Source organism: Caretta caretta, chromosome 13, assembly GCF_965140235.1.
Source record: "Caretta caretta isolate rCarCar2 chromosome 13, rCarCar1.hap1, whole genome shotgun sequence".
NCBI classification, from domain to species: domain Eukaryota; kingdom Metazoa; phylum Chordata; order Testudines; family Cheloniidae; genus Caretta; species Caretta caretta.
The window spans coordinates 39,601,167-39,623,910 of NC_134218.1; the positions used below are offsets into that span (position 1 = coordinate 39,601,167).

The 22,744-nt window shown below is 52.5% G+C and overlaps 1 pseudogene; it reads right to left on the reverse strand.

The window, feature by feature from the left end:
• Positions 1 to 21,290: 21,290 nt before the first annotated feature.
• Positions 21,291 to 21,976, reverse strand: LOC125629504 (immunoglobulin heavy variable 4-59-like; annotated as a pseudogene).
• Between the last annotated feature and the right edge of the window lie 768 nt (positions 21,977 to 22,744).

Here is a 22,744-nt window from a genome sequence, read left to right on the forward strand (position 1 = left end):
GAGCTTTGTCACTCTCTCTCTCTCTCTCTCTCTCTCTCTCTCTCTCTCTCTCTCTCTCTCTCTCTCTCTCTCTCTCTCTCTCTATCTAATCACACTGACAGAAAAGATGCCAGCTCATACCAAGGTCCCCATGTCGAAAATGAACACCGACAAACATTGGAACCAGTCTGTCTCACCTGTTTGCTAGTATTGCTAAATTAGGTATTAGAATTATAAGAATGTGTTTAGTGTTTAGGCTTTATTGAATGCTTCTGAGTTGCTGCATGCATTAATGTCACTTATAACCTATGTATCCCATAGAGTAAGGTAATGTTTGAGTGGTTGAACTGTGAGCCTCTGTGACTGTGTTGCCAGACGGAGAGACACATTAATTAGAGTACTTGTGGCACCTTAGAGACTAACCAATTTATTTGAGCATGAGCTTTCGTGAGTTACAGCTCACTTCATCAGATGTAACTGAGCTGTAACTCAGGAAAGCTTATGCTCAAACAAATTAGTTAGTCTCTAAGGTGCCATAAGTACTCCTTTTCTTTTTACGAATACAGACTAACACGGCTGTTACTCTGAAACAATTAATTAGAGTGATGCTGAAGAACAACAGAAAGTGTTACCTCCTTCCCAACTGGAAGTGTCCGTCACCACCAGATGGTCTGTTGTGGAACATTAAAGAGAACAAAATAGATCCATTCCATTCGCAGGGTAACCTGGTCACTGAGTGCGGAAACAGACTTTGCAAAGGTGCTTTGGAATATTTCTGGTTTTTTGTCTCAATTGCTGGAAGTAATTTTGGAGTTACTGTGGCTTGGTCTGAGGAGAAGGGTCAGAGCTCTGGAGATGGGATAAAAACCATCCCTGTGCAGAGGGGCAGCATAAGGCTTCCGGAGAGGATAAATCCTACAGGAGGCTTAGGTGGGTCTCGGGAGCTGGAGAGGATCTTCTGCTGGCTCCTCTAAAAAGGGGTGAAGTTCAACCACAGAGAATGATCAGTCTCAGTAGAAAAGCGATAGAGGATCACTGACCGCCCCCCCTTCCAGTCCATAATCCTCCCCTCAGGGCTCCGCAGTCCCACTGCTCTTCTCTAAGGGCTCTGCGTCTCCACTGACTTCAGGGGAAGAAGGAGGGAGCCGTAAGCTGCAGAGTATCTGATCAGAAAGCTCCGGTGGATCTCTGGGGGCATCCACAGCGCGAGGGCGGATGCTCCTGTTCTTCCCTCCTGCTCCGAGAAATACACCCTGGGCATCTGCTCCCTGCGCTCCCCAGGGGGGTGGGCTCAGCAGAGCCTCTGTCTCCCAGCCCAGCTCTGTGCGGTGTCCATGAGGGGGGATACTTTGTGGCCGTTCTCGTTGTGGAGCGTTAACGCCACCCTAGGAAATCCCTTCCCCAGTCTCTGCAGGGGGAGGTTTTTGTCTGAGCTCAGACAGGCTTCCCCTCACTGTGTCTCTCGCGCAGTAATACACGGCGGTGTCCTCCGCTTTCAGGCTGCTCATTTGCAGGTAGAAGTTGGTGCTGTCCTTGGAGGCTGTGAACCGCCCCTGGATGGTGGGGGAGTAGTAATTCGTGACTGAAGATTTATGATAGTGCACCAGCCACTCCAGTCCCTTTCCCGGCTGCTGTCTGACCCAATCCATCCACCAGTCGTTCGGAACAAACCCGGTCACGGCGCATTTCAGCTGGGTGGATTCCCCCGGCCGCTTCACTTCGGGACCCGACTGGGTCAGAACAATCTGCGAACGGGCCCCTGGAGAGGGGGAGATGAGGGAGGAGAGAAAACAGGGAATAGTGAAGGATCCAGTCAAGTTAAATACATTCTCCATCAATTAACAGGAATAAAATAAATGAAATCGTGTTTACAATATAACTACATTAATGCCAAAAATATAACATCTGCCAGCATGTCCAATGTGTTCATGGGGAGAAAATACCTGACAAAGCCGCTACAATGAAAAGTAAGTGGAGCCAAAGTCTCATTTTCCCTGATGTTGGAGGGGAAACTTCTCGGGGAATTGGCTGGATCTGCACAGACACGGGGCGGCTGCGGATTGTCTCTCCAGGTGCAGCCTGGGCAGAGAAAGGGACAGATTTAAACAGGAAACTCTCACCCTAATTTGCATATCCCGCTCCTTATAAAAGAGAGACAAACTCCCTCCATTATTGACCGGAATGACTTGTCCAGGGGGTGAGAGAGAGGGAACACGGCTGCACTTTTCCCTATGTTTGTACAGCGCCTGGCACACTACGGTGGGATCCTGATTATACTTTCCTTCAGGGACAAATCTACTCCTACGCTGAATGATCCCAAATCCCTAGGCTCCAGTTTTTAGCCTCTCTAAAAGCTAATATCTATGAGTTATAGAGAGGAGGGACCCAGGCTCTGCTGATGGGAATCTCTGCGGGTGAACTTAGTTGACGAGGGATATGGGGGGAGGAGGTAGATATGGAGCGCAGGGGAATAAGCCGTGCTGTGGGGGTCTCTGTGAGGTGGGAATGGCCGTGGGAGGACATGGGGGTAGGGATAAGTGGGTGGGGTGGGAGTGAACGGGTACTGGAGTGTCAGGCAGAGGTCAGAAAATTTTCGCTTTATATCAGTTTTATAATAAAGGGAATGAAATGTACGCAGGAGGCTGGAGGGGGCGGGATATGTTAGATTACAAGAAACCCGCAATGCAAGGAGAGTATTATTTAAATCGGACACTCCTCTTCGCCGTTGATATCTACGGGAATGGGTGTCTGGGCAAGTCCACCAGTGCTAGTCAAGATTAGTATCTTGTGCCTCTGCTCGAACAAACTCCCAGGAACTGTATGTGTGAGTGCAAAGGGGAGAGTGTAGTTCCTGGGATAGGCTGCTAGGCTGAGATAAAACACCTGAGGCCCCTTGGGGGAGCAGAGTGTGTTCGTAGTGAATGAATGGAGGGGGAAGAGAAGGTCCCTTTTATAAAAATATAATCTGTCTGTGAGGAGTTCTATCTAAACACTGGGTGTTTGTATTAGGTGAACTGAAATGAATGAGATGAAATAAAATCCATGGGTTCCCGGAGTTGTCTCTTTTCTCCCAGTTAAGTTTATTGTTGGTTTAATAGACCTTGAGGGACTCAAGGTTTTCATCTGATCTCAGACAGTCTTTAAACCGTGATTTGAGGACTTCGGTAACTCTGACAAAGGGTAGGGCTCTGTCACCAGGAGTGGATCGGGTGGGGGAGGTTCTGTGGCTAGACTAGATGACCAGGATGGGCCCTGCTAGTCCTGAAGTCTGAGTCTCTCCTCGCTGTGTGTCTGTACCTCAGTAATTTGGGGTGGTGTCCTCGGGTCTCTGGGGTTGCTCATTTGTAAACAGCAAATGGTTGGGGTTGTCCCTGGAGATGGTGCATAGCCCCTTAGCCCAACCGGTGTGTAATACACACAGCACCCCAGCAGAAGTCACAGCAGCGACACACGGCCGCCCCTTCCCGAGAGTCTGAGCACCTTTGTTCTGAGTCAATTTGGTGTTCAGCCAATGACAAGCTTTGTCATCCCGTTACCCGAACGCCTGGGTTCTATTCGTCTCTACTACGGGAGGCAAGACACGGCTGCTTGTTACAGCAGGAGTCTAGGAATCTGGGGTTTCCTCTTGAACTTCCTTGAGCGAGGAGAGAGAAATTGCTAGAGTAGGAAATCGGGACTCCGGACTTCAGGGAGGGAGTTTTGATTTTTCGGTGCCTCGAGGTTTAATTCAAAAGTTCTTATAAACTGGCTTACCAGTAGTTCGGGTGGGGGAGGGAGGAATGCACTTAGCAAAGTCTGCGATCCTTGATCTCCCAAAATGGCTCTTTTGCGTTTAATGAACAGATTTTAATAACTTCTTACACAAGGCTTCCTTCGCCTTTGATGGGTTACTTAGTAACAGGGGTATATACAATGTAAATGTTTGCAGTTATCTTATAACAGAGTACAGATAAGTGAAAACAGAGCGGCCAACATCCTACAAACATTTTATGAAGTCTAAACAATAAACATATTCTTGTGAATTTAGCATCCCATGTCTACTTACATGATGCTAACGCACAGGTAAACAAGACTGGCTTCCAGCTTTGCACTTGTAAGGTCTGGGGACCTCGACCCGACTTGGTCAGAATAATCTGTGACCGGGTCCTTGTGGGATCAGGAGATCAAAGGAACAATGTGGGAAGGAGTCAAATTAGCCACATTTTACATCAGCCAACAAGAAGAGACTGGCCGTGGGAACAGGGCGCACACCTGAATGGGGCCCACTGAAGCAGCGAGGGACGTCTGCACCGCAGGCCCAGCGGGACTTTGTCCAGCCGGGGTGACATTGCTAGGGAATGAAAGGGTTAAAACCTGGGGGCAGGTTTGGATTTCATTCCCCTGGATGCTCCTTCTCATTTCTGTGCCCAGAGCCCTGTTGTTTATGTCGCTGCTCCCCCCACGTGGCGCGCGCGGATTCTGCGGCCTGGGGTTTTGCAGGAGCATCAACCGGTTTCGGTATCTCTGTGTCTCTCGCTCAGTGACACCGGGCGGTGTCCGCGAGTCTCAGGCCGCTCATCTGCAGAGACAGCAGGGTGCTGGAGTTGTCTCTGGAGATGGTGAATCGGCCTTTCACCGAATCAAGGGAGTGTATATCACCCCAGCGCTGTTGAGATGGGCCGCCCGTTCTAGTCCTTTCCCCGGCGTCTGACGGACCCTGATCCTATCGACCGGTTTCAGAGTAGCAGCCGTGTTAGTCCGGTGAAGTGAGCTGTAGCTGAGGAAAGCTCATGCTCAAATACATTTGTTAGTCTCTAAGGTGCCACAAGTCCTCCTGTTCTTTTTTTGAAGATTTCCAGTAGCTGACCAGCCACTGCAGCCCCTTCCCGGGGCCTGTCTGATCCCAGCCATCGACCTGTCACCAGGACTAAACCCGCTCACGGTGCATTTCAGCTGCATGGGTTCTCCGGGCTTCTCCACTTCAGGACCGGACGGGGTCAGAATGGACCTCTTAAGAAACTGGCCAACAGAAAGAATGAACAAGGAGGAATGAGGGACCCAGACACATTAACTCCTTACTCTAATAATCGGCGTGAAACTAAATAAAAGACATGCTACACATCGCATTAATATAAAAGCAAAAATGATAACATTCCTATGGTGTCCCAGTGCTCTGAAGGGGATAAAATACCTTCCAACGCTGCAAGAATGAAAACTAAATGCAAAGTCTCCTCTTCCCTGGCATTGGAAGTGAAAGACCTCAGGGAATTGACAGGTTACTGCGCAGACAAAGGGGGCTGCCGATTGCCTCTTCGGACCTGGGGATGCTCTAGTCCTGATGGGGAGTAAATCACATTTGCGCTCTGCTAGAGCGAGAAGCCAAAATCTCGTGTCTCTGCCTGCCTCAGGTGTTCTGGTGATGTTGACTCTTTCACTCTCCCTCAAGGCTGTGGATTTTCAGTGCGAGGGTTGCAGGGTCCGGGGAACGGCAGGGTTTTAGGCAGGGAGCTGAGTCACCGTGTTTGCGTACACTGGCTTTTTATAAGGGGCTGATAAATTCATCCTGTGAGGTTGCACCCCATAATTCTTTATGGAACTATGTTTATGACTGTGGATATGACATAACTGGAATATGGTCTATGCTACACATGCCATGCAGCATATCTCTGCAAAGGTTATGAGCTACTGAATCTATTCATAGTGTTTGTATGCATGTGTCATTTTTGTATTCAAAGTTATGAATATTGGCTGTGTACTTGTTTGATTTTAAGTAGCCTTAGTAAGGCATTTGGGCAGCTTCTTTAGAAAGGAATTTGCCAGTTAAGTGCCCAATCAAGAAACACTAACAGACAATAAAAAGAAAAGGAGTACTAGTGGCACCTTAGAGACTAACCAATTTATTTGAGCATAAGCTTTCGTGAGCTACAGCTCACTTCATTTAATGCATACTGTGGAAACTGCAGAAGACATTATATACACAGAGACCATGAAACAATACCTCCTCCCACCACACTATCCTGCAAGAGGCTGCTCTGCGGCTCTCCCACATCACTTTCTACAAGCCATTATCCTATGATCCCACTGAGAGTTACCAAAAGCAACTACAGCATTTGCTCAAGAAACTTCCTGAAAAAGCACAAGATCAAATCCGCAAAGACACACCCCTGGAACACCAACCAGGGGTATTCTATCTACTACCTAAGATCAATAAACCTGGAAATCCTGGACACCCCATCATCTCAGGCATTGGCACCCTGACAGCAGGATTGTCTGGCTATGTAGACTCCCTCCTCAGGCCCTACGCTACCAGCACTCCCAGCTACCTTCGAGACACCACTGACTTCCTGAGGAAACTACAATCCATCGGTGATCTTCCTGATAAAACCATCCTGGCCACTATGGATGTAGAAGCCCTCTACACCAACATTACACACAAAGATGGACTACAAGCCGTCAAGAACACTATCCCCAATAATGTCACGGCTAACCTGGTGGTTCAACTTTGTGACTTTGTCCTTACCCATAACTATTTTACATTTGGGGACAATGTATACCTTCAGATCAGCGGCACTGCTATGGGTACCCGCATGGCCCCACAGTATGCCAACATTTTTGTGGCTGATTTAGAACAACGCTTCCTCAGCTCTCGTCCCCTAAAGCCCCTACTCTACTTGCGCTATATTGATGACATCTTCATCATCTGGACCCATGGAAAAGAAGCCCTTGAGGAATTCCACCATGATTTCAACAATTTCCATCCCACCATCAACCTCAGCCTGGTCCAGTCCACACAAGAGATCCACTTCTTGGACACTACAGTGCTAATAAACAATGGTCACATAAACACCACCCTATACCGGAAACCTACTGACCGCTATTCCTACCTACATGCCTCCAGCTTTCACCCTGACCACACCACACGATCCATCGTCTACAGCCAAGCTCTGCGATACAACCGCATTTGCTCCAACCCCTGTGACGAAGTGGGACTGTTCTTAATGTTTCCTCTGAATAGTGTGGGGGTGCCTCAGTTTCCCCTAGGCAGTTCTTAAGTATCTAGGTGGTGGGGTAAGGGTGTATGATCATTGCAGTGCCCTAGAGGGCATGTGTGTGCAGGAGTCTGGACACAGAGAATGGCCGACACCCTGTTTCCTGGCAACTGATGGCCTGGGCCCTTCCCCCCCTGCAAGGTGAGAGCTGAAGGGTTGGAGAACAAAGGAATCAGGTGACCTCCTGGCCCGGGAAAGGAACAAAGCCCAGAGGAGGAGGGGCTGGAGGGGTTTTTCAGTTTGGGGCTGGCTGGGACATGGAGTGAAGTGCAGACGTGGTTGTCTGGCTCACTGCCCCCCAAAATGGACCCAGCTGAGGGGTCCCGTTCTCTGCACCTGCAAGCTCTGTTTTAGACCATGTTCCTGTCGTCTAATAAACCTTCTGTTTTACTGGCTGGCTGAGAGTCACGTCTGACTGCGAAGTTGGGGTGCAGGACCCTCTGGCTTCCCCAGGAGCACCGCCTGAGCGGACTCGCTGTGGGAAGCGCACGGAGAGGCAGAGGATGCTGAATGCTCCGAGGTCAGACCCAGGAAGGTGGAAGCTGTGTGAGCTGTGTGTCCTGAAGACAGGCTGCTCACAGAAAGGCGACTACCCCAGAGTCCTGACTGACTTCATGGGGAGCAGTTCCAGAGCATCGCCCAGGAACTCCGTGACAACTGGTGGCAGCGGTGGGATCTACTGCACCCCGTGGATGGCGCTTCCTGCAGTAAGTGACTGGGGAGCAGTAACACGAAGGGGGATTGCCGAGGACCAGGCCTGCTGAAGGCTCAGAGAGGAGCGGTTTCGGGGGGCGGTTAACCCCTGGGAGTGTGTGACCAGCGAGAAGTACTGTGCAGTAATGGGGTCCCCCTGGGGACTGCAGTGAGCAGTCTCAGGGGCGGAGGAGTCTGCAGCTCGACCCTGGCAAAGAGGTGGTGACCTTGAGAAGGGCTGGCACACTAGGGGTTCTCCCTGGAAACCGTGGGGAGCTGAGAACACACGGGCCTGTGAGTCCACAACAACTTGGGAGGAGCGGAGTGATGGCCTGTCACCGTCTCCTTAAGAAGGACATTGTAACCCTGTGCAGAAAGAGAGGGTTGAGCATTGGAAAGTTCACCAAAGCAGAGTTAATCGTGCAGCTGGAGGAGGATGACCGCTCTAAGGAACAGATTCCTGACCCCAACTGGGGCTATAGCAGGATCTGGGAGCAGCTGAAGCGGGAGCCAGGCATCGCCAAGACTCCTGTCCCCGACCAGACGAGGGTCTTCATGATCGGGTTCCCCATCGGGGGATCAAGACGGACGGGATTGCAGCTGAGTCTGAGAGAGCAAGAGGACCGTGGGAGACAGCGAGAGCCCGAGAAAGAGCTGCAGAAGCAGCAGCAGCATGAACTGGCGGTGGTGGGGCGGAGAGGCCTAGGGGACCTCCCCGGGGTGAGTGGGGATAGATCCCGGGGGGCCAGTTCCGCAGGGAACCTCGAGACTAAATTGCTGCCCCTGGTTAAGGAGGGGGGGGGTGTGGATGCCCACCTCACTGCCTTTGAGCAGGCTGGCGATTTGAACCAAGGGGACCCTGCGGAAAAGCCCCGGTGTCTAGCTCCCTTGCTGGGTCCCAAGGCCATAGACTCCGTCAGCCAGGTGGTTGGGGATGTGGACAGGCTCCCACTCCTGACCCCAACCTATATGTCTGTGTGGAGTTTCCTGGGGCCAGGCCCCCCGGACCTCCAGTGGGAGTAGAAGGTGATGGTCAATGGGGAGACATTCTTGGGGTGGCCAAAGGGCATGGGCTGCATAAACCTTCCCACATGCGGCCTGCGAGTGCTATCGACCACCCCTGATCTAAGGGAGGGCGTGAAACTGGAAGGGCCTGGTGTAACTCCTACCAAGGAATGGGAGAGATGCTGGGGCATCCATGGGAACGTTGGTGGCTTCGAACTTCCCCAGGTCACCGGCTAAAGTGACCCCGCTCAGTTCGATCTCGAAGGGGGGAGAGATGTGACGAAGTGGGACTGTTCTTAATGTTTCCTCTGAATAGTGTGGGGGTGCCTCAGTTTCCCCTAGGCAGTTCTTAAGTATCTAGGTGGTGGGGTAAGGGTGTATGATCATTGCAGTGCCCTAGAGGGCATGTGTGTGCAGGAGTCTGGACACAGAGAATGGCCGACACCCTGTTTCCTGGCAACTGATGGCCTGGGCCCTTCCCCCCCTGCAAGGTGAGAGCTGAAGGGTTGGAGAACAAAGGAATCAGGTGACCTCCTGGCCCGGGAAAGGAACAAAGCCCAGAGGAGGAGGGGCTGGAGGGGTTTTTCAGTTTGGGGCTGGCTGGGACATGGAGTGAAGTGCAGACGTGGTTGTCTGGCTCACTGCCCCCCAGAATGGACCCAGCTGAGGGGTCCCGTTCTCTGCACCTGCAAGCTCTGTTTTAGACCATGTTCCTGTCGTCTAATAAACCTTCTGTTTTACTGGCTGGCTGAGAGTCACGTCTGACTGCGAAGTTGGGGTGCAGGACCCTCTGGCTTCCCCAGGAGCCCCGCCTGAGCGGACTCGCTGTGGGAAGCGCACGGAGAGGCAGAGGATGCTGAATGCTCCGAGGTCAGACCCAGGAAGGTGGAAGCTGTGTGAGCTGTGTGTCCTGAAGACAGGCTGCTCACAGAAAGGCGACTACCCCAGAGTCCTGACTGACTTCATGGGGAGCAGTTCCAGAGCATCGCCCAGGAACTCCGTGACAACTGGAAACATTAAGAACAGTCCCACTTCGTCACAACCCCTCAGACAGAGAAAAACACCTACAAGATCTCTATCAAGCATTCTTACAACTACAGTACCCACCTGCGGAAGTGAAGAAACAGATTGATAGAGCCAGAAGAGTTCCCAGAAGTCACCTACTACAGGACAGGCCTAACAAAGAAAATAACAGAACACCACTAGCCGTCACCTTCAGCCCCCAACTAAAACCCCTCCAATGCATCATCAAGGATCTACAACCTATCCTGAAGGATGACCCAACACTCTCACAAATCTTGGGAGACAGGCCAGTCCTTGCCTACAGACAGCCCCACAACCTGAAGCAAATACTCACCAACAACCACATACCACACAACAGAACCACTAACCCAGGAACCTATCCTTGCAACAAAGCCCGTTGCCAACTGTGCCCACATATCTATTCAGGGGACACCATCACAGGGCCTAATAACATCAGCCACACTATCAGAGGTTCGTTCACCTGCACATCCACCAATGTGATATATGCCATCATGTGCCAGCAATGCCTCTCTGCCATGTACATTGGTGAAACTGGACAGTCTCTACATAAAAGAATAAATGGACACAAATCAGATGTCAAGAATTATAACATTCATAAACCAGTCGGAGAACACTTCAATCTCTCTGGTCATGCAATTACAGACATGAAGGTCGCTATCTTAAAACAAAAAAATTTCAAATCCAGACTCCAGCGAGAAACTGCTGAATTGGAATTCATTTGCAAATTGGATACTATTAATTTAGGCTTAAATAGAGACTGGGAGTGGCTAAGTCATTATGCAAGGTAGCCTATTTCCCCTTGTTTTTTCCTACCCCCCCCCCCCCACGTTCTGGTTAAACTTGGATTTATGCTGGAAATGGCCCACCTTGATTATCATACACATTGCAAGGAGAGTGGTCAGTTTGGATGAGCTATTACCAGCAGGAGAGTGAGTTTGTGTGTGTGGTTTTTGGGGAAAAAAAAAGGGGGGGGGGTGAGAAAACCTGTATTTGTGATGGAAATGGCCCACCTTGATTATCATGCATATTGTAGGGAGAGTGGTCACTTTGGATGGGCTATTACTAGCAGGAGAGTGGGGTGGGAGGAGGTATTGTTTCATGGTCTCTGTGTATATAATGTCTTCTGCAGTTTCCACAGTATGCATCCGATGAAGTGAGCTGTAGCTCAGGAAAGCTCATGCTCAAATAAATTGGTTAGTCTCTAAGGTGCCACAAGTACTCCTTTTCTTTTTGCGAATACAGACTAACACGGCTGTTACTCTGAAACCGCTCCTCACACAGTAATACAGGGCAGTGTCCTCTGGTCGCAGCCCGGCCATGTGGAGTTAGAAGCTGGGGCTGTCCTTGGAGGCTGTGAATCGCCCCTCGAGGGTGGGGGAGGAGCAGGTCGCGACTGAAGGTTTGTGGGACCCACAAGTCCTGGGGATTAAACCCGATCCCAGCACATTTCAGTGGGGTGAATTCTCCTGGCTTCTTCTTGTCGGGACCTGACTGGGTCAGAACGACCTGTGACCTGGCCCCTGTGGGAGGGATGAGAAGAGGGAACAGTGAGGGAACCGGCCACAGCAAACACTTCCCCCGTCCAGTAAAAGGAGACCAAATACAAACCGAAGGCAGAAGACAGTCCAACAAGTAGGATGTCGATCTGGGCTAGAGACCCCATGACAGCAGGGCGAGGGGAGTAGCTGGCTGGGAAGATTTGGGGGGACTCAGACGGATCTGGGAGTTGGGTCCCTGTGGAGTCAGGGCGAGTTTAAGTAGCTGGGTCTGGAAGTGGGCTCCCAGCTTTGCGTATTGCAGACTGAGCAGTACAGACTGCATAGAAATAGAGAGTAACGGAGCCATGGGGTTAGCGCGGGACAGGGCAACCCTCCACTCGCCAGAGGAGGGGCTCTGCACTTAAGGAGGGGAGCTGGGGTTAAAGATGCATTTATTAAACACCAGCCACTCCGCACCTCAAACCAGGGACAGTGTCATAGTAATCGGGGAATGAAACACTGTGACGCAGTGGGACTGTTCTTAATGTTTCCTCTGAATACTGTAGGGGTGCCTCAGTTTCCCCTATGCAGTTCTTAAGTCTCTAGGTGGTGGGATAAGGGAGTGCAAGCAGAGCAAAGGGCCAGGGTACATAAATGGACGACACTCTGTCTCCTGGCAACTGATGGCCTGGGCCCTTCCCCCCTGCAAGGTGAGAGCTAAAGGGTTGGAGAACAAAGGAATCAGGTGGCCTCCTGGCCCGGGAAAGGGACAAAGCCCGGAGGAGGAGGGGCTGGAGGGTGAGTCAGTGTGGGGCTGGCTGGAGATGAGGAGTGAAGTGCAGACGTGGTTGTCTGGCTCACTGCCTCACAAAATGGACCCGGCTGAGGGGTCCTGTTCTCTGTACCTACAAGCTCTGTGTTAGACCATGTCCCTGTCGTCTAATAAACCTCTGTGTTACTGGCTGGCTGAGAGTCCCGTCTGACTGCGGAGTTGGGGGGCAGGACCCTCTGCCCCCCCAGGACCTCGCCTGAGCGGACTCGCTGTGGGAAGCGCACGGAGGGGCAGAGGAGGCTGAATGCTCTGAGGTCAGACCCAGGAAGGTGGAAGCCGGGGGAGCTGTGTGTCCTGCAGACAGGCTGCTCCCAGAGAGAAGACTTTCCCAGAGTCCTGACTGGCTTTGTAGGGAGCAGTTCCAGAGCATCCCCCGGGGACTCCATGGCAAACACAAGGCTGGGGGAGAGTTTGGTGAGATAGAGAACACTGGTAGGCTCTGGGAAGGTTGAGGGGAAATTGTGGATGAGACACTTTTCTGACATGTCTGGGTCATGGTTGAAATGCCATTGCCTGGCTAGTCAACAGACTCTAAATTAAAGACCGCCTGACGTCAGCATTTCTGCTGCTGTATTTGTAACATTTCCCTGATTATGGAATTGCTTTTCTCCTCACTAGCCAGTTCAGTTTCCACCCTGTAGCTATCCGCATGCGACTTCCCTGTGCGACTTTCCCTTAGTTCTCTGTGTAAGGGCTGCCCCCTTCCAATCCACGCGATTCCTGGGTCTTCAGGCGGCTGGTTTTCGTACGAAGCGTAACAGGCTTCCCCTCGCTGTGTCTCTCGCACAGTAATACATCGCGGTGTCCTCGCGTTTCAGGCCGGTCATTTGCAAATAGAAATTGGAGCTGTCCTTGGAGGCTGTGAATCGCCCCTGGATTGCCGGGGAGGAGTTGTTGCTAGACGATGAATAATAATGAATTATCCACTCCATCCCTTTCCCAGGAGCCTGCCGGATCCAGAACATGTTATAGCCCATAACGTTAAACCCGCTGGCTGCACATTTCACCGCCTGGGACTCTCCGGGCTTTTTCACCGCTGTCCCCGACTGGGCCAGAGCCCCCTGCGAGCGGGCACCTGGGGAGGTGGGGATGAAAAACGGGAAAGTGTACATTCAATTCTTAATATTAGACAGACCAATGGGCAACGAGGGGAAGGAGCGAATCCCAAACCCAACTCACAGGAGAGCGCGGCCAGAGCAAGGCCCAGCTGTCCCAGGGCCAACACAGCCATGGAGCGGTTCGGGAGCCGAGCTCAGGTGGGTCTGATCTGAACTGGAGTCCCTGAAACAAATCCAGGACCTTGTGAGTGCCGAAAGTCTGTGGGGGTTTTAAATAGGAGGAGAGAGGTCTCGGCTTTGCATATCGCTGGCAGGAGGGTCGGCCACAGGGTAAATATGGGATCCACCTGTCACGGAGTCCCTGGGCGATGCTCTGGAACTGCTCCCCATGAAGCCAGTCAGGACTCTGGGGCAGTCGCCTTTCTGCGAGCAGCCTGTCTTCAGGACACACAGCTCACACAGCTTCCACCTTCCTGGGTCTGACCTCGGAGCATTCAGCATCCTCTGCCCCTCCGTGCGCTTCCCACAGCGAGTCCGCTCAGGCGGGGCTCCTGGGGAAGCCAGAGGGTCCTGCACCCCAACTTCGCAGTCAGACGTGACTCTCAGCCAGCCAGTAAAACAGAAGGTTTATTAGACGACAGGAACATGGTCTAACACAGAGCTTGCAGGTGCAGAGAACGGGACCCCTCAGCTGGGTCCATTTTGGGGGGTAGTGAGCCAGACAACCACGTCTGCACTTCACTCCATGTCCCAGCCAGCCCCAAACTGAAACTCCCTCCAGCCCCTCCTCCTCTGGGCTTTGTTCCTTTCCCGGGCCAGGTGGTCACCTGATTCCTTTGTTCTCCAACCCTTCAGCTCTCACCTTGCAGGGGGGGAAGGGCCCAGGCCATCAGTTGCCAGGAAACAGGGTGTCGGCCATTCTCTGTGTCCAGACTCCTGCACACACATGCCCTCTAGGGCACTGCAATGATCATACACCCTTACCCCACCCCCTAGATACTTAAGAACTGCCTAGGGGAAACTGAGGCACCCCCACACTATTCAGAGGAAACATTAAGAACATTCCCACTTCGTCACATCTCTCCCCCCTTCGAGATCGAACTGAGCGGGGTCACTTTAGCTGGTGACCTGGGGAAGTTCGAAGCCACCAACGTTCCCATGGATGCCCCAGCATCTCTCCCATTCCTTGGTAGGAGTTACACCAGGCCCTTCCAGTTTCACGCCCTCCCTTAGGTCAGGGGTGGTCGATAGCACTCGCAGGCCGCATGTGGGAAGGTTTATGCAGCCCATGCCCTTTGGCCACCCCAAGAATGTCTCCCCATTGACCATCACCTTCTGCTCCCACTGGAGGTCCGGGGGGCCTGGCCCCAGAAAACTCCACACAGACATATAGGTTGGGGTCAGGAGTGGGAGCCTGTCCACATCCCCAATCATCTGGCTGACGGAGTCTGTGGCCTTGGGACCCAGCAAGGGAACTAGACACCGGGGCTTTTCCGCAGGGTCCCCTTGGTTCAAATCGCCAGCCTGCTCAAAGGCAGTGAGGTGGGCATCCACCCCCCCCCTCCTTAACCAGGGGCAGCAATTTAGTCTCGAGGTTCCCTGCGGAACTGGCCCCCCGGGATCTATCCCCACTCACCCCGGGGAGGTCCCCTAGGCCTCTCCGCTCCCCCACCGCCAGTTCATGCTGCTGCTGCTTCTGCAGCTCTTTCTCGGGCTCTCGCTGTCTCCCAGGGTCCTCTTGCTCTCTCAGACTCAGCTCCAATCCCGTCCGTCTTGATCCCCCGATGGGGAACCCGATCGTGAAGACCCTCGTCTGGTCGGGGACAGGAGTCTTGGCGATGCCTGGCTCCTGCTTCAGCTACTCCCAGATCCTGCTATAGCCCCAGTTGGGGTCAGGAATCTGTTCCTTAGAGCGGTCATCCTCCTCCAGCTGCACGATTAACTCTGCTTTGGTGAACTTTCCAATGCTCAACCCTCTCTTTTTGCACAGGGTTACAATGTCCTTCTTAAGGAGACGGTGACAGGCCATCACTCCGCTCCTCCCAAGTTGTTGTGGACTCACAGGCCCGTGTGTTCTCAGCTCCCCACGGTTTCCAGGGAGAACCCCTAGTGTGCCAGCCCTTCTCGAGGTCACCACCTCTTTGCCAGGGTCGAGCTGCAGACTCCTCCGCCCCTTGGACTGCTTGCTGCAATCCCCAGGGGAACCCTGCTACTGCACAGTCCTTCTCGCTGGTCACACACTCCCAGGGGTTAACCGCCCCCCGAAACCGCTCCTCTCTGAGCCTTCAGCAGGCCTAGTCCTCGGCAATCCCCCTTCGTGTTACTGCTCCCCAGTCACTTACTGCAGGAAGCGCCATCCACGGGGTGCAGTACATCCCACCGCTGCCACCAGTTGTCACGGAGTCCCTGGGCGATGCTCTGGAACTGCTCCCCATGAAGCCAGTCAGGACTCTGGGGCAGTCGCCTTTCTGTGAGCAGCCTGTCTTCAGGACACACAGCTCACACAGCTTCCACCTTCCTGGGTCTGACCTCGGAGCATTCAGCATCCTCTGCCCCTCCGTGCGCTTCCCACAGCGAGTCCGCTCAGGCGGGGCTCCTGGGGAAGCCAGAGGGTCCTGCACCCCAACTTCGCAGTCAGACGTGACTCTCAGCCAGCCAGTAAAACAGAAGGTTTATTAGACGACAGGAACATGGTCTAACACAGAGCTTGCAGGTGCAGAGAACGGGACCCCTCAGCTGGGTCCATTTTGGGGGGTAGTGAGCCAGACAACCACGTCTGCACTTCACTCCATGTCCCAGCCAGCCCCAAACTGAAACTCCCTCCAGCCCCTCCTCCTCTGGGCTTTGTTCCTTTCCCGGGCCAGGTGGTCACCTGATTCCTTTGTTCTCCAACCCTTCAGCTCTCACCTTGCAGGGGGGGAAGGGCCCAGGCCATCAGTTGCCAGGAAACAGGGTGTCGGCCATTCTCTGTGTCCAGACTCCTGCACACACATGCCCTCTAGGGCACTGCAATGATCATACACCCTTACCCCACCCCCTAGATACTTAAGAACTGCCTAGGGGAAACTGAGGCACCCCCACACTATTCAGAGGAAACATTAAGAACATTCCCACTTCGTCACACCACCCTCTGAGAGAGCTGAAGAGGGTCATTGCCCTGGGGATATAGGGGGAGTGTGTGCTACGGTGTATAGGAGAGGGGAGATGCTGGTACTTCTGATGTCTTTATGAGATGAGAGTGGCTCTGGGGGTTCAGAACTCCCAGCTCAGTGCCTTTCATTCTTTCCAGGGGAACAGATACTACTGTGAAAGGCAGAGGTGCTGGAACGAGGGGTGCTGGGGTGTGTATGTGGCTGCCGCAACCCCTGGCTTGAAGTGGTTTCCATCATACCCAGGGTTACCGTTTGGTTCAATGGATCTCAGCACCCCCCCTATACAAATTGTCCCAGCACCCCCAGTTAAGGGGATGCTTATCAATTCCTAAATGTATAGATGGAGCCTCTGCTTATGAAAGACTCAGATTTTCAAAGGAACCTCAGGGAATTAGGCACCCAAATCCTATTGCACAACAGTTCCCATGTGTTTACTAGAGTGTTTAACTGTTTGAATAACAGGTCAAGATCGTCAACTGCTGTAAATAGGAGTCGCTGCAGTGTGGAATCCAGCGGGTCTGTGGTCACTGATTCCAGCTGTGGATCTGCTCTCACCGTGTAAGGTCCTTCTTAAGGCCACGACAACCAAACCCTTGTGAAATCAGAGGCGAGAGTTTCATTGGTTCCCAAGGGCTGTAGATCAGCCCCATCACCCGTTTCGGCTCTCTGAGGCGACAGCCACTGTCCAGTGAGTCTGAGATAGTAATGGCCAGGAGGAGAGTGAACGTTCCCCGCCTGCCACGGGGGAGGGTGGCTTTTATCACAGGAATCCCAGCTGAGCAGGGTTTAGGGGGGAGTCCGATGGTCTCTGCACGGCAGGCCCCAGTGCGGCTATGTGCAGCAAGGGGTGACAGCAATACCCCCATCCCCGGACACACACACACACTGAGCCAGGGTCCTGCCCGTGCCGCAGGCTGTTCGCCTTGTGGAGCTGCTGCCCCCAGGCGGCGCACGGGAGAATCTGCAGCCTGGGTTTTTGTGTTAGGAGCAAGAGGTCTCGTTTCACGGTGCGTCTCGCACGATAATACCGGGCCGGGCCCTCCAGTCTCAGGCCGGTCAGCTGCAGACACAGCAGGTTGTTGGGATTGTCCCTGGAGACGGTGAATCGCCCTTGAACAGAGTCGGGCTAGTTTTAGTACTGAAATCCTTGCTAATTTCTAAGACCCCCCTCCAGTCCCTTCCCAGGAGTCTGATGGACCGACTCCATCCAGTCGCTGCTGAAAGGGAACCCGGAGGCTTTGCAGGAGAGGCGGAGAGAGTCTCCGGGCTTCTTCACACCCCCTCCGGACTCCACCAGCGACCGGGCACCTGGGAATAAAGTCACAGTTAGAAATCACGTGGAGAGCAACGCGCCTTCTGCCTCTGACATGAGGGAGAAAAACCTTCCAAAGCCGCTACAAGGGAAGCGAAATGTTGGAACTCGGCCAGTCGGAGAGGTTTTTGAAGGGGCTTGGTTCTCAGAGTTTGGGTGTGCCGCATTTTCTGATGAGAAACCCCCAATTTGAGAGATTTAAGACCACTTAGGAAAATTGTGTCTGTTTTAACATGAGGAAAGAAACGAAAAAGAAAATATTTTATTTTAAATGATTGACTTGGAACGTTTCCTGGGGTTACAAAAGGCAGTTGGGGATCCACGTTCCCGGGATTTGCGCTCCCAAGCGGTGTTAGTCCCTTTGAAAATCTCCCTGTCCTTCTCCAGAGTAGAGATTGCCACATTTCTGCCTAATGGAGCCCCTTGTTCTAACCCGGTGAACTGCTTGTGAAGTTACCTTGACAGTCTATGTCCCGAAGCTTGGGGGAGATGTTCTGTATATTAGCTAAAGTCGTCGCTAGAAATGGGAGATGAAACTGCCCCTGTTCCTAAAGGCGCTGGACATCAGAACAGACCCACACCCCACCCGCTTCGCAGACCTGAGCTCTCCGCTGCTGTGTGTCTGTGTGTTGATGTCCCTGGCTGGGTGTGGAATAAGATCTGGGTTTTGCCATAGGTGTGATGGGTTGGGTGTAGCGGACCCCCGCTGGGTGGACAATGTCTGACTGTATTGCTGTGTGTCCCCGCCGCTTGTTACTGGAAGGAGGAAGAGCAGTGGGGAGTGTGAATGTGTGTGTATGTCTCAGCGTGCGTTGCTCTTTACTGGATAAAATAGGACGTTGTCACTGTCCGTGTGTGTGTGTGTGTTGCTTGTGCATCTGTATCCTAGCAGATATAATAATAATAATACGTTGCTCTTAAAGAGTACTTTTTTTTTTCAGAAGACGTCAAAGCGCTTTTACAAAGGAATTAAGGAGAACGATCTCCTTTTTAGAGATGGGGAAACTGAGGCACAGGGCGGTGACGGGCACGGTCACCCAGCAACAGAAGTCGGGAATTCAGAACCCTGAATTTTAATCCAGGAGGGGGCACCTTCCCCCTAGTAGGACTTTGTCACAGCGCATGGGCGCAAATCCATTTGTGTAACATTGCTGCTCTCTGCTGGATTGAATGAGTCCCGCCCGAGAAGAAAGGCCAGGGTGTGTTTGCGAGGCCTCCTGGCTCCTGCTAGGTAGAGAAAAGACCAACTCAGGACTGGAAACGAGTGGGTGTCCCTCTTCGCCCGTATGGAAAGGAAGGAAGGAATCCGGATCCGCTTTTGTCTGTTTCAGTCTTTGCTACCTCTTACTGGGAGTAATAAGACCCCGTGTGTGTGTGTGCGGGGGACCTCTGGCGTGTGTGCGCGTTTGTGTGTTTCACGGCTGCCTCCTGCAGAAGGAGATGTGACCTGCTCTCTCTCTCTCTCTCTCTCTCTCTCTCTGTGTTTTCTAGTCTCAGTGGCAGGGCGTGACTTCTGCTCGGTCGGTTGCTTTCTCAATGTCTGGGGGTCCGTGCTGCCGCCTGCTGGAGGGGATGAGAAGTCTCGAGGTTGGGTGTGTAGATAACAGGTGTGTTTTTCATTACTGCTCCCAACGAAACGGAATAAGACCCTTGCAGTGTGTGTTGTGTTGCAGGGGACTTGATACACGAGGTATTTTCCTAGCTTCCCCTCCTGAAAACCCCTGCTGTCGGTAAGTCCCTCTCCCTCAGCTCCTAACGCCCAGTGCTAAAGGGCGGTTTGCAAACCGGTTTCCCTTCTAGCTCCAATCCCCTCTTTGCTCTGGCCCACTGCCTTTGTCTGGAGCAATAACACACGGCGGTTCCTGCAGCTGTCATGTCACTCAGCTGTAGACAGAACTCGTCTTCAGGGGCATTCCCAGAGATGTTGAGTCGGTTTTGGAAGGACGAGCAGTAGGAATGTAGGGTCCCCAGTCCCTGGTCTCTCGGGCCGGACTGGACCAGCTGGATTTGGGCAAGGACACCTGCAAAAGGAGGGAATTTGTTTCAGGAATTATAATGCTGTTCAGATACTCCCCGGGGACTCCCCCTGCTCTGCTCAAGTCAAGGGGATTTCTCCCTCCGGTACAAGCGAAGCAGAACTTTCCTACCCCTTCCCACAGACACTCACAGGAATGGGTGGCTGAGAGGAAAAGGAAGGTGAAGAACGAGTCCATGATGGGCTGAATTCATGAACAGATTGCCCGGCAGCCGAGAAAGGGCAGTTGAGTTTCTGGGAGAAACTGAGGTACCTAGAACCAGGGGGTTGTATTTAATCAGGAACTCCCCTGCGCAGGGATTTGCCTGCGGGTTTCACCCCGAGGGGATGGGAGATGAAAGGGGCAGGCAGGGAGCTGGTTCTGGGCTAAATGAGGGAAACAGATCGAGGTGCAGCTGCTGCCCTGCAGCCGAACAGGGGAGAACTGACTGGCTGACAAACTAGTTCTGGTGTCAGTGGGGATCTCTCTGGGGCCTGGCCATTTTCATCACGTGAAAGTCAGGATTCTGATTTGTCTGGGAGATTATCTCCCAGATCAGCTTCAGGGGCAGAAAATCAAATACGTGTCTTCTGGGTGACTTGGAAATTATCTGAATTATAGTTAGGGTCTGCTTCTGCTCCCGGTGAAATCAAGGGTGAAACGGCCAGGGTCCAGTCCTGCCTCAGTGAGGGGGATGGATATCTAAAATAACCCCACAGATATCAAGGATGCTATGCTGGATTATTACCAGTGTAAAGGAGAGCAGAATCTGGTTTTCATTGACAGCAGGATTGGACCAGATGAAGAACGGGTCCTATCCCTGTAGAGCTGGGTGGGAAATGTGTTGTGTGTCCCCCCCCCCACACCCCTGGCTGAAAACTGAGACTTTTCTTCAAGAATTAAAAAAGAAAGAAAGGGGGGGGAGGAGAAATCCTGGAAAGTAAAACAATTCAATTACCAGCAACTAAATTGATGTGTTTTTTTGGCCAAAAAACAATATTTTTCAGCCAAATACCCAAAATAGTTATTTTTGTGGAAAAAATAGTTTAGCTGAATAACTAATATTCCATCGCAGAAAAGCTCTGACAGGAAAATTTTCAGTATCCATTTCAGTCATTGATATGCCCTAATTACCATAGTGGCTGAGCCCCTCACAATCTTCAGTGTGTTTTGTGCTCAGAACTCTCCTGTAAAGTAAGGAAGTGTCATTATCCCCATTACACAGATGGGAAACTGAGGCACAGAAGCCGGATTTTCAAAGGTATTTAGGTTCCTAAGCATCCAGATAGGCAGCTATTGGGATTTTCAAAAGGACCCAGGTGTCAACAACTCATTGAAATCAGTGGGAGTCAGGCAACTCTCTACATCTTCAGCAGCTAAATATCTTTAAAATACGTGGCCCTGCCTGAGCTAAACTTCTCAGGTGCTTGTGCAAACCCCACCAGGGCCTATCAGCAACTTTAGGTGCCTAACTTTGAAAATCTGGCCCAGAGAGTTTGTGCAAGGGAAGTCTTGTGCCTAAGGAGGTTGTGGAATCTCTATAATTAGAGATTTTTAAGATCAGGTTAGACAAACGCCTGTCAGCGATGGTCTAGATAATACTTAGTCCTGCCATGAGTGCAGGGGACTGGACTAGATGACCTCTCCAGGTCCCTTCCAGTCCTAGGATTCTATGTCCTGGGAGACAGCTATTTTTAAGCACAGTGTTCACATTCAAATATCTTCTGTTTCATATATCTGCTACCGGAGGGACTGAAACCTGCCAGGGTCCGTGTGTGTGCAGGGGACGGGTCTGCACTCAGCACTCCCTGCTGAACTGGCCTCTCTGCTCTGCTTTGAATCCGCTTCCCCTTTCTGTACGGGTCCCTGCTGTGCTCCGGGTCACTGTGTCTGGCGCAGTAATAGGTGCCGGTGTCTGCAGCTGTCAGCGAGCCCAGCCGCAGATAATACTTGGTGTTGGAAGAATCCACGGTGATGGTGATTCGGCCTTGGAGAGACGGGTTGTAGCTTGTGCTCCCGGTCCAGTATCCCATCCACTCCAGCCCTTGGCCTGCCGTACCCAGTCCCAGTAGTAGCTGCTGGTGACGGTGCCCCCGGTGACGGTGCAGGTGAGCGTGAGGGTCTCTCCGGGCTTCACCACCCCGGGGCCGGACTCCTGGAGCCGGAGCTGGGACAGGACACCTGGGAAAAGCAGGGATCGGTCAGATTCAAACCCACCTTCTCTCCCCCCCCCCCCGCCCCAAATCAGCGCGGCCTCCCGCAGCCTCCCGCAGCCACTCACCCGGGGCCAGAGCCAGGAGGAGCAGGGGGAGGAGCAGAGAGTTCATTGTGCGCTAGGCGGGGACAACAAAGCGCTCGCAAGGGGCAGCTCAGCGCCTGGGGGACACGGCGGGTCTGAGCGCCCCGGGGCCGCTACTTCAACCCAGAGCCCGGAGCGGGGATTTGCATAACGTGGGAGCGCCCCAGGAAGGAGAGAGAGAGAGAGTTGATAAAAAGGACAGGGTGGGGGGCCATCTGCCTCTCTGTGTCCACATTGGACAGACAGAGCGTGTTACACACACACACACACACGCTTTGCTCGATTGCTGCAGAGGAGGAACATAGAAAAATCCATAGTGAATTAAACTCTCACACCGCGCTGCTGTATCTCTCATCAGTTTCTGGGGTCAATTCATTGACTCGTGTAAACCTTACGGAGGAGGTGCTGAAGAAGTCGAATTTTGGGCCCAGGGGCTCCAGTGATGCGGTGCGCTTCCTTGTTTCAAAGCCCCAAACGCCTTGTCCTGATGCTTCCCAAACTCAACAGTTATTGATTATCGATGTCTGCTTATTGGTTATTGATTGGGTGCACAGGTACGCAGCTAGGTAGGCGGTTAGCTGGCTCTATTACATTATTAAGGGGAACTTGCGGTCCGGATCCCCTAGACATCTTTGCAAATCTCACCCTTATATTTCCAAGGACAAGGAGCTCAGTGTCTGGAGGCTCTTCTCTTCCATAACAGCAGGTTGGCAGAAGTTTTTGTGCGACTTTAAATAGGCTCAGAGATCTTTCATTACAGCGCTGGAGACGGGTCATTTTGGATGAGGGTCTGGGGTGTCTGCCGGGGGCCACTCGGTGAAATAAGCTCGAATTGGCACCACGATCTCT